We start from the raw sequence: 11,663 nt of genomic DNA, 5'->3' as shown, positions 1-11,663 counted from the left end.
AACGAGCACCCGAGCATTTTGGTGCTCGCTCATCTGTAATGATTATCTAAGCATAGTAACGTGGTAACATAATACGTTAGGCCAAATGAAGACAATGTTCATTTAGTTCAGCCTGTTTCAACCTTCTTGTTGATCCATAGGGAGGCAAAAAAAACCAATAGGCAGAAGCCAACTAGCCCTCTCGGGGAAAAAATTCCTTTCCGACTCCCTAATGGCAGTCAGACTAATCCTTGGATCAACCTCTTATTGTTCCTACCTGTCTGTAAGACCCAGATCAACAACCCGTTGATCACGTAATGTTTATATCCTGTAATATTAGAAGTGAGTGGGCACACTCACTCGAGCTTGATGCTCGATCGAGTATTAGACTACTTGAGATGCTCGCTATTTGAGTCGAGAACCATACAGTGCTTGAGTAAATTTCCTTTCCCTTCCCCGCATGTTTAGTGCCATTTTTTAGCCATTAAACATGCAGGGAAGGATTTACCACTTCCTGATGTGACGTGCCAACCCTCTGCAGCTCCACAGCAGTGAGTGGCTGGCCGGATCAGGTGACCTCCAAGTACTTAAACTGGTGCCGCTCGGAGCTCGCCTCAGACGCATGCTGGCAGAGTTTAGGGATAAAGCTGTGGCGATAGGGAAAGCGTTAGGGTAGAGATTAGTAGAGATTAGTTTGCGGTTAGGCAGGGATCCAACAGTCCTTATTAGGTCTACTCTTCTCATTGTGTGCATCAGTATTTTGGCTGGCTGGGACCAGCAGTGTGCCCATTTTTTTTGTCAAGCTTCTTGGCTGTATTCTGCCCACTGTTAGAGGTTTTATGAGGTGCACTGCCAGGGGTGTCCACACAGTACATAGGAATTTACCAAACTATCATTTTTTTTACTTTTAGTTTTTTGTGGGCTCAAAGCAAACGCTATACACCCATGTTTTGGTGCTGTGTTGGAGTGGACTGTATCCACCAGTCTCTTTGGGTGGTGAATTAGGCCTAGGTATCAGCGCTATACACTGGTTACTTTTTTTCTGGTCCTGCTCAGAGCCTCTCATATCTACCAGTCTGTGTGGGGGGTGAATTAGCCCTAGGTATCAGCACTATACAGTGGGTTAATTTTTTTTCTGTCCCTGCTCAAAGCTTTTCAAATCTACCAGTCTCTGTGGCCGGTGAACTAGCCCTAGGTATCAGCACTACACACTGGTTAATTTTTTTCTGGCCCTGCTTAGAGCCTCTCAAGTCTACCAGTCTGTGTGGGCGGTGAATTAGCCCTAGGGATCAGCGTTATACAGTGGTGTAATTTTTTCTGGCCCTGCTCAAAGCCTTTCAAATGTACAAGTCTCTGTGGGCAGTGAATTAGGCCTAGGTATCATCGCTATACACTGGTTAAATTTTTTCTGGCCCCGCTCTATCCTTTATCCAACATGATAAAGACTAGGGGTAAGGGTCAAGGTCAAGTGCCTTATGTAGTGGAAGAATAGCCTTGTGGAGTAATAGGACCGTATTAAGGGCTTTTTTACAAGTTCCATTAGCAGTACAATTCCCTTTTTTTTAACTCAGGGACATCTATGGCGGTCCACGTTGCTGAATATACTGATGCGGGGTGCGGGGTAATGTTTTGTCCAGCGTAGGTGTTAGTTTGCTTGACAATAAGCTCGAGGAAGCCGTCAGTAATGAATAAATTAAAAAAATTAAAGGGGATAAAATTTGTGACGCCCATATTAGTCCCTGGAGTCACTGTAAATTCAGGGATGCGGGGCGAAAATAAATTTGCGGAACTTCATGCAGTGGCAGGTGCTGCATTACTTAGCCTTGCTGCTCCAACCCCTTCCTCAACCTCCATGGCACGAGAGGCAGAGTTGTCACTCTCAAAAAAACCTCCTCTTTCGACTCACTGGTGGTATTGCTACCAGAACTAGTGGCAAAGAGTAAGGCATACGCTTGCTCAGCGCTGTAGCGCCTACGCTCCATTTTAGAATTTTTTTTTTATTGAAGGTAAATAAAAAAAAAACCATTAACCCCAAAAAAAGTGGACATGGATATGATGGGGTGATTAGGGTATGCAAGGTGTAAGTTCTTATGGTCAGCAAAGTTCTCTCTCTTTATCTACTGTAGAGTGTTAGCTCCTATGGTCAGTAGGGTCCGCTCTCTACTATAGAGTCCCTGCTCTTATGGTCAGCCGGGTCATCTCATGAAGCATAAAAGATCTTATGATTACCCGTTGTCCTATTTCTCCTGTAGAGTGTAATTTCTTATCGTTTGCGGTGCTTTCTTTATTGTTCAGTGTAAACTCTTAAAGTAAGTGGGGTTTTCTCTCTCTGCTGTAGATTGTAGCACATTAGCTCTTAGAGTCAGTTGTGTTCCTCACTTCTCATGTAGAGTGTAAGCTCTTATGGTCAGCGGAGTTCTCTCTCACTTGTAGTGTGTAAGCTCTTATCTTTAGAGCTTATACTTTGCAGGAAAGGAGAGAGGACCCCGCTGACCATTAAAGCTTACACTCTACAGGAGAAAGAGCATCCCCCTAACTATAAGAGCTAACACTCTACAGGGGAGAGCGAGAATACTTTGCTAAACATGAGAGCTTCCAATCTACAGGAGAAATATGCAGTTAACCACAATAGCTTTCACTCTACAGGAGAGAGAGGACCCCTCAAACCATAAGAGCTTACACTCTACAGGAGAGAAAAAAGAGACCTCTTTTATGGTCAGTGCGACCCTATATCCAGTACAGTAAATTCTCTTATGGTCAGTGGGGTTCTCTCTCCTGTAGAGTGTAAGCTCTTATGGTCAGCGTGGTCCTCTCTCCCAAGTAGAATGTAAGCTCTTATGGCCAATGAACTTTTGTCTCCAGTAGAGTTTAAGCTCTTATGATCAGTCGTATACTCTCTCTCTCTCTCTCTCTCTCTCTCTCTCTCTTCTATAGAGTGTAAGCTATTATGGTCAGTGGGCGCCTCACTCTGCTATAGAGTATAAGCTCCAAAGTCAGCAAAATATTCTCTCTCTCTACTGTAGAGTGTGAGCTCTTACGGTCAGCCAGGTCCTCTTTCTCTTCTGTAGAGTGTTAATTCTTATGTTCAGCCATGTCCTCACTTCTCATGTAGAGTGTAAGCTCTTATGGTTAGGGGGACCCTCTCTCTCCTTTATATTGTAATTTCTTATGGTTAGTTGTGTCCTCTCTCCTATATAATGTAAGCTCTTATGGTTAGGGGGACCCTCTCTCTCCTTACATTGTAATTTATTTTGGTTAGTTGTGTCCTCTCTCCTATATAATGTAAGCTCTTAAAGATAATTGGGTCCTGAGCCTTATGCTCCTCTTTCTATATCTTTCTACTGTATAAATATCTATGTGATGAGATCCTCCTAGTGGGGATTATATAAATCCCTAAGTGGTGAGCTCCCTTAGTGGTGGTTATAAAAATCCTCATGTGGTGAGCTCTATCCTAGAGGTGGTGTATATCCCTAAGTGGTGAGCTCCTTTTAGTGGAAATCACTAACCAGTGAGTTTGTCCAAGTGGTGTCTGTAACCCCCCCCCCCCCCCCATATGGTGAGCTCCTACTAGTGGTGGCTGAATAACCCCCTATTTGATGTGCTCCCCCTAGTAGTTGTTGTATAAATCCCTAAGTGTTGAGCTTTCCCTAGTGGTGGCTGTATAAATCCCTATGTGTTGAGCTCCTCCTAGTGGTGGTTGCATAAATCCCTATGTGGTGAGGTCTTTTTAGTGGAAATCCCTAGGCAGTAAGTTTGTCCAAGTGGTGTCTGTAAACCCCCCCATATGGCGAGCTCCTACTAGTGATGGCTGAATAACCCCCTATTTGATGTGCTCCCCCTAGTAGTTGTTGTATAAATCCCTAAGTGTTGAGCTTTCCCTAGTGGTGGCTGTATAAATCCCTATGTGTTGAGCTCCTCCTAGTGGTGGTTGCATAAATCCCTATGTGGTGAGGTCTTTTTAGTGGAAATCCCTAGGCAGTAAGTTTGTCCAAGTGGTGTCTGTAAACCCCCCCATATGGCGAGCTCCTACTAGTGATGGCTGAATAACCCCCTATTTGATGTGCTCCCCCTAGTAGTTGTTGTATAAATCCCTAAGTGTTGAGCTTTCCCTAGTGGTGGCTGTATAAATCCCTATGTGTTGAGCTCCTCCTAGTGGTGGTTGCATAAATCCCTATGTGGTGAGGTCTTTTTAGTGGAAATCCCTAGGCAGTGAGTTTGTCCTAGTGGTGTCCGTATCCCCCCACCCCCTATGGTGAGCTCCTACTAGTGGTGACTGAATAAAGGCCTATTTAATGCGCTCTCCCTAGTAGTCGTTGTATAAATCCATAAGTGTTGAGCCTTCCCTAGTGGTGGTTGTATAAATATTTATGTGATGAGCTCCTCCTAGCGCTAACTGTATAAATCACAAAGTGTTGAGCTCCTTCTAGTGGTGGCTGTATAAATCTTTAAGCATTCATATTTTCATTTTTGTCCTTGGTATATATGTATCTTCGTATATTATTATTTTTAATTGTTAGTGAATGACCTGTGGCTGGAGCACCTGCAGCAAGCTCCAACACCGTCAAAAACTGCACCGGGCAGCAAACAAGGGAGAAGAATGGAAGTCAGAGGGGTGGCAGCAAAGCAGGAGGAGGACAACGGCCACCTCCAGCAGTCTAAAGCTCAGGTAACTGCCAGTCGTATGAGTGTGGAGCCCCGGCAGCACCCTCACCCAGAACTTCTTGCCAGCTTTTATGGATGATGCATTTGGTGAGGGGAAGCATAAGAGATGTGTGCCACAAGAAGACCTTGTTGGGCCAAAGGAGGCACCACTGCATGGGATAGAGCAGCGGATACAAACTGCAGAGGAGGAAAACACCGGCTACTACAGCATGGGACCAGTCAAGAGAAACGGGCATACTTACAAGCAGAACGCCTGCCGCCTGACATTTGCTGTGTGCATAGAGTTCTCTGTGCAGAGAGTACTGTACTCTACTACCGGTAAAGTGAGCCACCAATCTACAGCTGGGGGTGTCACCCAGGGTGTTCCCTGTCATTGAGCCCAGCCAACCCTTTAGTTCTGGTGTCGACATATTACACCAGTACAAATATATGAGGAGCCTTTCATTCTATATATCACTAATTGAGGTCTTGTTGACCTTGATGAACCTTTGAGCATACATTGGTTCCTTCCTACTGTACTATTTACAAATACTCTGCACTGTGCCTCACTGGGGCTGTATATTAAACACACAATTTACATATGCAAATAGTTTTTTTTTACCAAGACAGCAACTTCCGTCCTATCACTGCTGAGACCCCATGCCAATCTTGAGATCAGAGGACTTGTGTCCCTCACCTTCTTCACTGCAGGGGTCTTGTCCACCCACAGTAAGGAGGAGACTGAATGGCGCACTGGTTGCACAACCACTCTAGCACTACATTCACTTTTGTGGAATCAATCAGTTAATGGTATAAAAGCACATCATTCCTTCCTGTCTCTTTTTACAAAGCAGAGGGTCGGCAGTAGTTATATGTAATATCTAATAGTACTTATTGTGATAGATGTCCTTGCATTGGCATGTGGTGTAGTGAGTTGTTCTTTGTATTAAAACAAAGTAATCATATATAAAGAAAAATGGAGAAAGTCCAGCGTTGGGTTAAAAGCTTTCAGGCTTTATTAGATGATCTAGACAGACAGACATGGAAGAACAAAGCACATGTGCTTTCTTACATGTCTCAGGCAAGCATGTTGCCCTTAATCATAGACATTAAGGCACGTAAGTTACACATACATCACAGTGAACAGCCAATGGGGTGCTTGGAACAAAAACACATGACCCCGGAGGCAAAATACAATTACAAGGAAACAAAAATAAATAACTAATAATGCAATAAAAAGCCAGTCGGCGGTTCATATCATGCGGTTCATATGTTTGCAAAACATGCATTTAAATTGCCTCTCTATCAAGAAGCTTGCGGTGATGATCTCCACCCCATAATAGGTGGTTAACTCTTTCATTACCACAGACTTTTAGAGAGGAAAAATCTCTTTTATGAACCAAATGAAATGGGATGAAACAGCCGATACATTTTTCCTTCCAGCGTGTTTAATATCAGATATATGTCTTCATATCCTGGTTTATAAACTGTAGGCACCCCACATACTGTACTTGGCAGGACAGACATGTGATTAGATAAACCACAGAAGTAGGATTACAGTTAGAGATAAGCGAGCACGCTCGGATAAGTTAGTTATTCAAGCGAGCCTCGCTCTTCTCGAGTAACTGCATTCTTGTCCAAGCGTGCTCGGGGGGGGGGGGGGGGGAGGGAGAGCATTCAGGGGTTTCACCTTGCGCTCAATGGGGCCAGCAGCAGCACCAACCCCATTGAGAACATATAGTGAAGATCGCACTCCTCAGCCACAGCTGTCACAGCTGTAGCAGAGGATCGTAATGTTCCCCCATTGAATTCAAAGGAGATAGCAATAAAGCCAGCTCCATTGAATGCAATGGGCTTCCAGCAAGCGCTGCAGTGATTTTCAGGGAAAAGCTTAAAATATAAGCCTTGAAAATCAATTCAAAAATGTGTAAAAAAAATTAAAAAAAAATCTATACTCACCTCTCTGCAGCTGTCGGGGGTTAACCGCCATGTCCAGGTGGCTCTTATCCTGCACTGCTATGAAGAGCTTTCAGCAGGTGGGGATTAAAAATTTACTGTATTTGTGCTCAGGCGGGGATTGGTCACGGTGCTCAGCCAATCAGAGGCAGCTCTTCATAGCAGTGCAGGAGAGGAGTCGGCTGGACGTGACTGAGCCCCGGCAGCTGCAGAGAGGTGAGTATTACTTTTTTATTTTTTACACATTTTAGGGACTCCCCGCGGACATGAAGAAATCCTCTGCCACAACTGGCACAGCTGGCCCCATTGACCACAGGTGAAACCCCTGGATGTTACAGCATCCAGGGGTTTCACATCCAAGGAATCCCCTGCTGTCACTGTCACAGCCGCAGCAGGAGATAGCGAGCAACGCTCTTTTTGAGTGGATAAACACTGCTAGGTGCTTTTTTTTCCACCGTGAAGCCCGCTTTGGTCATGAAAATTTTTGAACGCATCAGATATGCGCACAAAATCTTACGCATTCAAATGCCCGTGTGTCTGAGCCTTATGCTGTTTGGTAAGTCAATTCTAGGACTCCACTAATGGGTTTAGACTTCTGGAAAGTACCCGTTAGATATGTAGTCATTCTGGGAATCACGACTCCAGCAGAAATTCTAGATTAATGAATTATGATTCCGAGAGAGTTTTTTTTGAGTATGTCATTGAGGGGTTGATATATTATGGCTACAGATGAGTTAAATGCGTGGGTCATGTGTGATCAGCCGCAGCTCATGAATAGATGTCCGATGGACAGAGATGACCCAGTGTAGGTCACGCTTGATTCTTACCAATTATGATCACTCTGGGAGTGCAAAAAGAGAGACAGTTATGCCCAAAACTGGATGTCTTGATACAGAGAAATGCAGCTAATTCAAAAGTGAAGCAAGTTTAAGAAGAGAATGTGGAGGCTGGAGAGCAGATCATGATGTAAAGTGGATAAGTGATTTAACGTGTCACAGAAAGTGTCTGCCGGAGGTTACAAGGAAGATGAATATAAAGGATGTTTATATACAATGATTTGTATTTGCCTGAGACAGAAGGAGAAGAGCAGTGCAGCTTCAGTTGGCCTCAGCTCTGCCTCTGTATCATTCACTAAGGGCTCATGTCCACGGGCAAAATATGATTTAAGATCCGCAGCGGATCTCCCGCATGCGGATCCGCACCCCATAGGGATGCATTGACCACCCGCGGGTAGATAAATACCCGCGGATCGTCAATAAAAGGGATTTAAAAAAAAATGGAGCATGGAAAAATCTGGACCATGCTCCATTTTCGTGCGGGTCTGTGACACGTATGGGATACGATTGAACTGGATGATTGTGTAATCAAATAACTAGTTGCCGTATGAGTTAACCAGAACTTCAATGAACTAATGACCTGTCTGAATATTCTGCTCAATGCAGAATATTATCGACATATATGGTAAGACAGCAAGAATGACTCATAATATAACACAGATGTGATAACTTCATGGACAAAATATTCAATATATTGTGTTGCCAATCATCTACTACGCATGTCTAGAACCTGAATAGCCATATTAGAATGACGTATATACCCATAACTGCGCAGAAGCAGATATGCCACGTAGTGTAAGAACGGCATAAATAGCAGTGATCTTCAGGGAAGAGTCGGGACTCATCTTGTGGCCGTTAGACGTACCGGCGTACTCCCGGATCCTCTTGACAATCGTACCTGGAGATCCCCCGATTGCGGAGTGATGCTACAATATCCGGTGACGTATTGATGCTTAACTTTGTTACCCATGTGATCTCAATGCCTATATGTTAATTAACTATTTTACTTACATATACTAAAGAGTAAATAAACTTGTGTTTTATATTTGTCTTACCTCAGACTGTGTGCTTAACGGGTATGTTAATGAGGTTAAAAAATTGCCAAAATCTTGAGCAGGTAAGACATAAATTGGCGTAGTCTGGCAGGATATTGTTGTCTTTGGTAAGGTTATATTACTGTATAATTTGGTATTGTGACAGTGCTTCTCAGTGCACGGGGGGGTTGCTGTCGCCATATTAGATTTTTGGCCCATTGCCAAGGGGTTCAAATGGTTATAACTTTGCTTTGATAGGTGATAGAGTAATAATAGTAAATACAAATTGATAGTTGCAGTAAGTAGTCCTTGTTGAACCCATTGGCATACTGCCAAAATATTATAAGTTCTGTAACTTTGAAGCAGGACTTGGGAGATTGGTGCCAGTTTGCACGGTGGTGTCTAGCAGTAAAGGGGACCGCTGTGCAAAATTTCACCAATTGGCACGTTGCCAAAATTTTCAGAGTTCTGTAACTTTGAGGCAGGACTCGGGAAATCGGTGCCAGTTTGCAGGGTGGTGCCTCGCCGTAAAGGGGACCTCTGTGCAAAGTTTCACCAGATTGGCACGTTGCCAAAATTTTGTAAAGGGGAACTCTGTGCAGAGTTTCACCAAATTGGCACGTTGCCAAAATTTTCGGAGTTCTGTAACTTTGAGGCAGGACTCGGGAAATCGGTGCCAGTTTGCAGGGTGGTGCCTCGCCGTAAAGGGGACCTCTGTGCAAAGTTTCACCAGATTGGCACGTTGCCAAAATTTTGTAAAGGGGAACTCTGTGCAGAGTTTCACCAAATTGGCACGTTGCCAAAACTTTCGGAGTTCTGTAACTTTGAGACAGGACTTGGGAAATTGGTGCCAATTTGCAGGGTGGTTTCTCGCAGTAAAGGGGACCTCTGTGCAAAGTTTCACCAATTGGCAAGTTGCCAAAATTTTGTGAGTTCTGTAAGGGGGAACTCTGCGCAAAAAGTTTCACCAATTGGCATTTTGCCAATAAAGACAACAATATGTTTAGAAAAAGAACCAAGAAAGATAAAACTAAAATCGTTCAGAAAATAGACATCCCCGGCTGGTCCGAGGGTCCCTATGATATATTAGCTCAGGAGTTGATGCATAGTGGGCTTGCAGAATCATGGGATAGTAAGCTAAAAGATTCAGAGCCCCTCGATGTCGTTAAGGTACTCGAGGAGACCCCTGCCAAGGCAGGTGACGCAGTTCAGTTGGGTAGGAGAAATTGGGTATTGGCCTCAGCCTATAGGAATATCCATAAGAAGAAGTCCCAACTAATAAGAAAACTTAATCAGACGGAACAAAAGTTAGTAGAATCTGAAGGAAAGAGAGTGGTGTTGGAATGTAACCAAAGGCTGATAAAGGAAAAAATAGAACATTACCAGAATATTGCAGAAAAGGCTGTTGTAAAAGTTGCTCAGAATAAATATAAGGGGCGTAAAGGTAAAGTTGATAAGCGAAAGGTATCGAAAGCTATAGCTTCTGCTTCTGTGAACTGGGACCCAGATAAGTGGGATGGAGACTTATGGGATTCCTCATCTTCTTCGGGGGAGGAGGACTGGCATAAGGGGGATTGGGAAGACCCACCCAATCCAATAATTGATCCACCTGCTTTAAAACGTGCCCAGCCCATTAGCAGAAGGAAGGAAACTACTGAATATGGACCCGATACCCAGCCTATCGTAGGTCATGATGGGCAAAGGTTGCCCAGGTATGACGATCAGGGAAACTATATGTACGATGCCGATGGGAGACTGTTGGTGCAAGAAGAATTGGTGCCACATAGGCGCACCAGGCTTACCCTAGAGGATTTTTCTCAGTCAGAAGTTGATGATATACTGAGTAGATTTAGGCAAAGGCCTGGGGAATCTGACATACCATGGTTGGTCCGTCTATTTGAGCACGGGGCGACTGGGGTAATGTTGGATCCAAAAGATGCAATGAGATTTGTTACTCTAACTAGAGATCCAGTAATCAGTAGAAATTTTAGAGAATATTTTCCTAATCATCAAGGAGAAAGTGCTATTTCCCTGTTTAATATAGTAACCAATGGGTTTCTTAATAAATTCCCAACAGAGGCAGACATTCCAATCAATGACAAACCTTGGTACACTATCAGGGATGGCATTGAAAGGTTGAAGGAGGAAGCTATGAGGGTCTCATTAATTATCATCGAGCATATGGAAGATTATTTGGAGACTCGGCTGACAGCAGGAGTTAGAAATCGTTTAATTAAGACTGCACCTTCGGCTTATAAAGCCGTGATGATGACCCTACTTCTATCCATGACTAATGAGCCAATGTCTGCGGTTGTGGCTAGAATGCGGGAATTGCAAGATATGGGAAACTGGGATAGAGAGGAAAAGCGAACAGATCGTGATAGGTCTAGGAATCCTAGTTCCCAGGGGACTGGTGATTCAGGAGTGCCAAGGGTATCTCGTAGAGATATGTTTCAGGCTCTCCTGAAAGCTGGAGTCTCCAAGGACGCCATTGATGGAAAAGATACAGGTGATTTGTGGCGTCTTTATAAACAGAAGGTATTATCCAACAAAAAGGTGGATAAAAGGGAAGATTCAGTGGCCCCAAAAGCTTCTAAAAAGAGAGAGAAGCAGGTCACTAATTTAGAACCTAAGAAATTAGAATGGGAGGATTTTCAAAAGATCTATCCATGGAAGGAGATGGCTGCAATGGTAGCTAGCCAAGTGCAGGACCATATGAAGCCATCTGCTCCGCTCCTGGAGGAATCAGATTCTGATTCCGCATAGGTAGCAAGCCAAGCCCCTGTTTGGGTTAGGCGGGATGACAGACCCTATGTCCCGCTAGCCATACATTGGAAAGGGGGTAATGTCCAAAGGGTCCCAGCTTTAGTAGATACAGGGGCGGAGGCTACTCTGATTTATGGAAATCCCAAAAAGTTTAAAGGTCCAAAAGTTAATATTTCAGGATTGGGAGGAAAAGTTACCGAAGGAGTACAGACACAGGTAACTTTGAAATTGGGCAATTTGCCCTTACGTAAATACACGGTGTTAGTAGTACCTATTCCGGAATATATCATTGGCATAGATATTCTGAAAGGATTGACACTACACCTCGAAGATGGTAAGTTTGCCTTTGGCGTAAGGAAAATAGGGATAAAAGCTTGTCCAGTTACGGTGGGAAAGGTCAAAATGCCACCCGTACACATCCCTCCTGCAGGAAAACTGGTTGCTATGAAGC

This window comes from Eleutherodactylus coqui, chromosome 7, assembly GCF_035609145.1.
Source record: "Eleutherodactylus coqui strain aEleCoq1 chromosome 7, aEleCoq1.hap1, whole genome shotgun sequence".
Lineage (NCBI taxonomy): Eukaryota > Metazoa > Chordata > Amphibia > Anura > Eleutherodactylidae > Eleutherodactylus > Eleutherodactylus coqui.
This window is presented reverse-complemented; position numbering follows the sequence as displayed.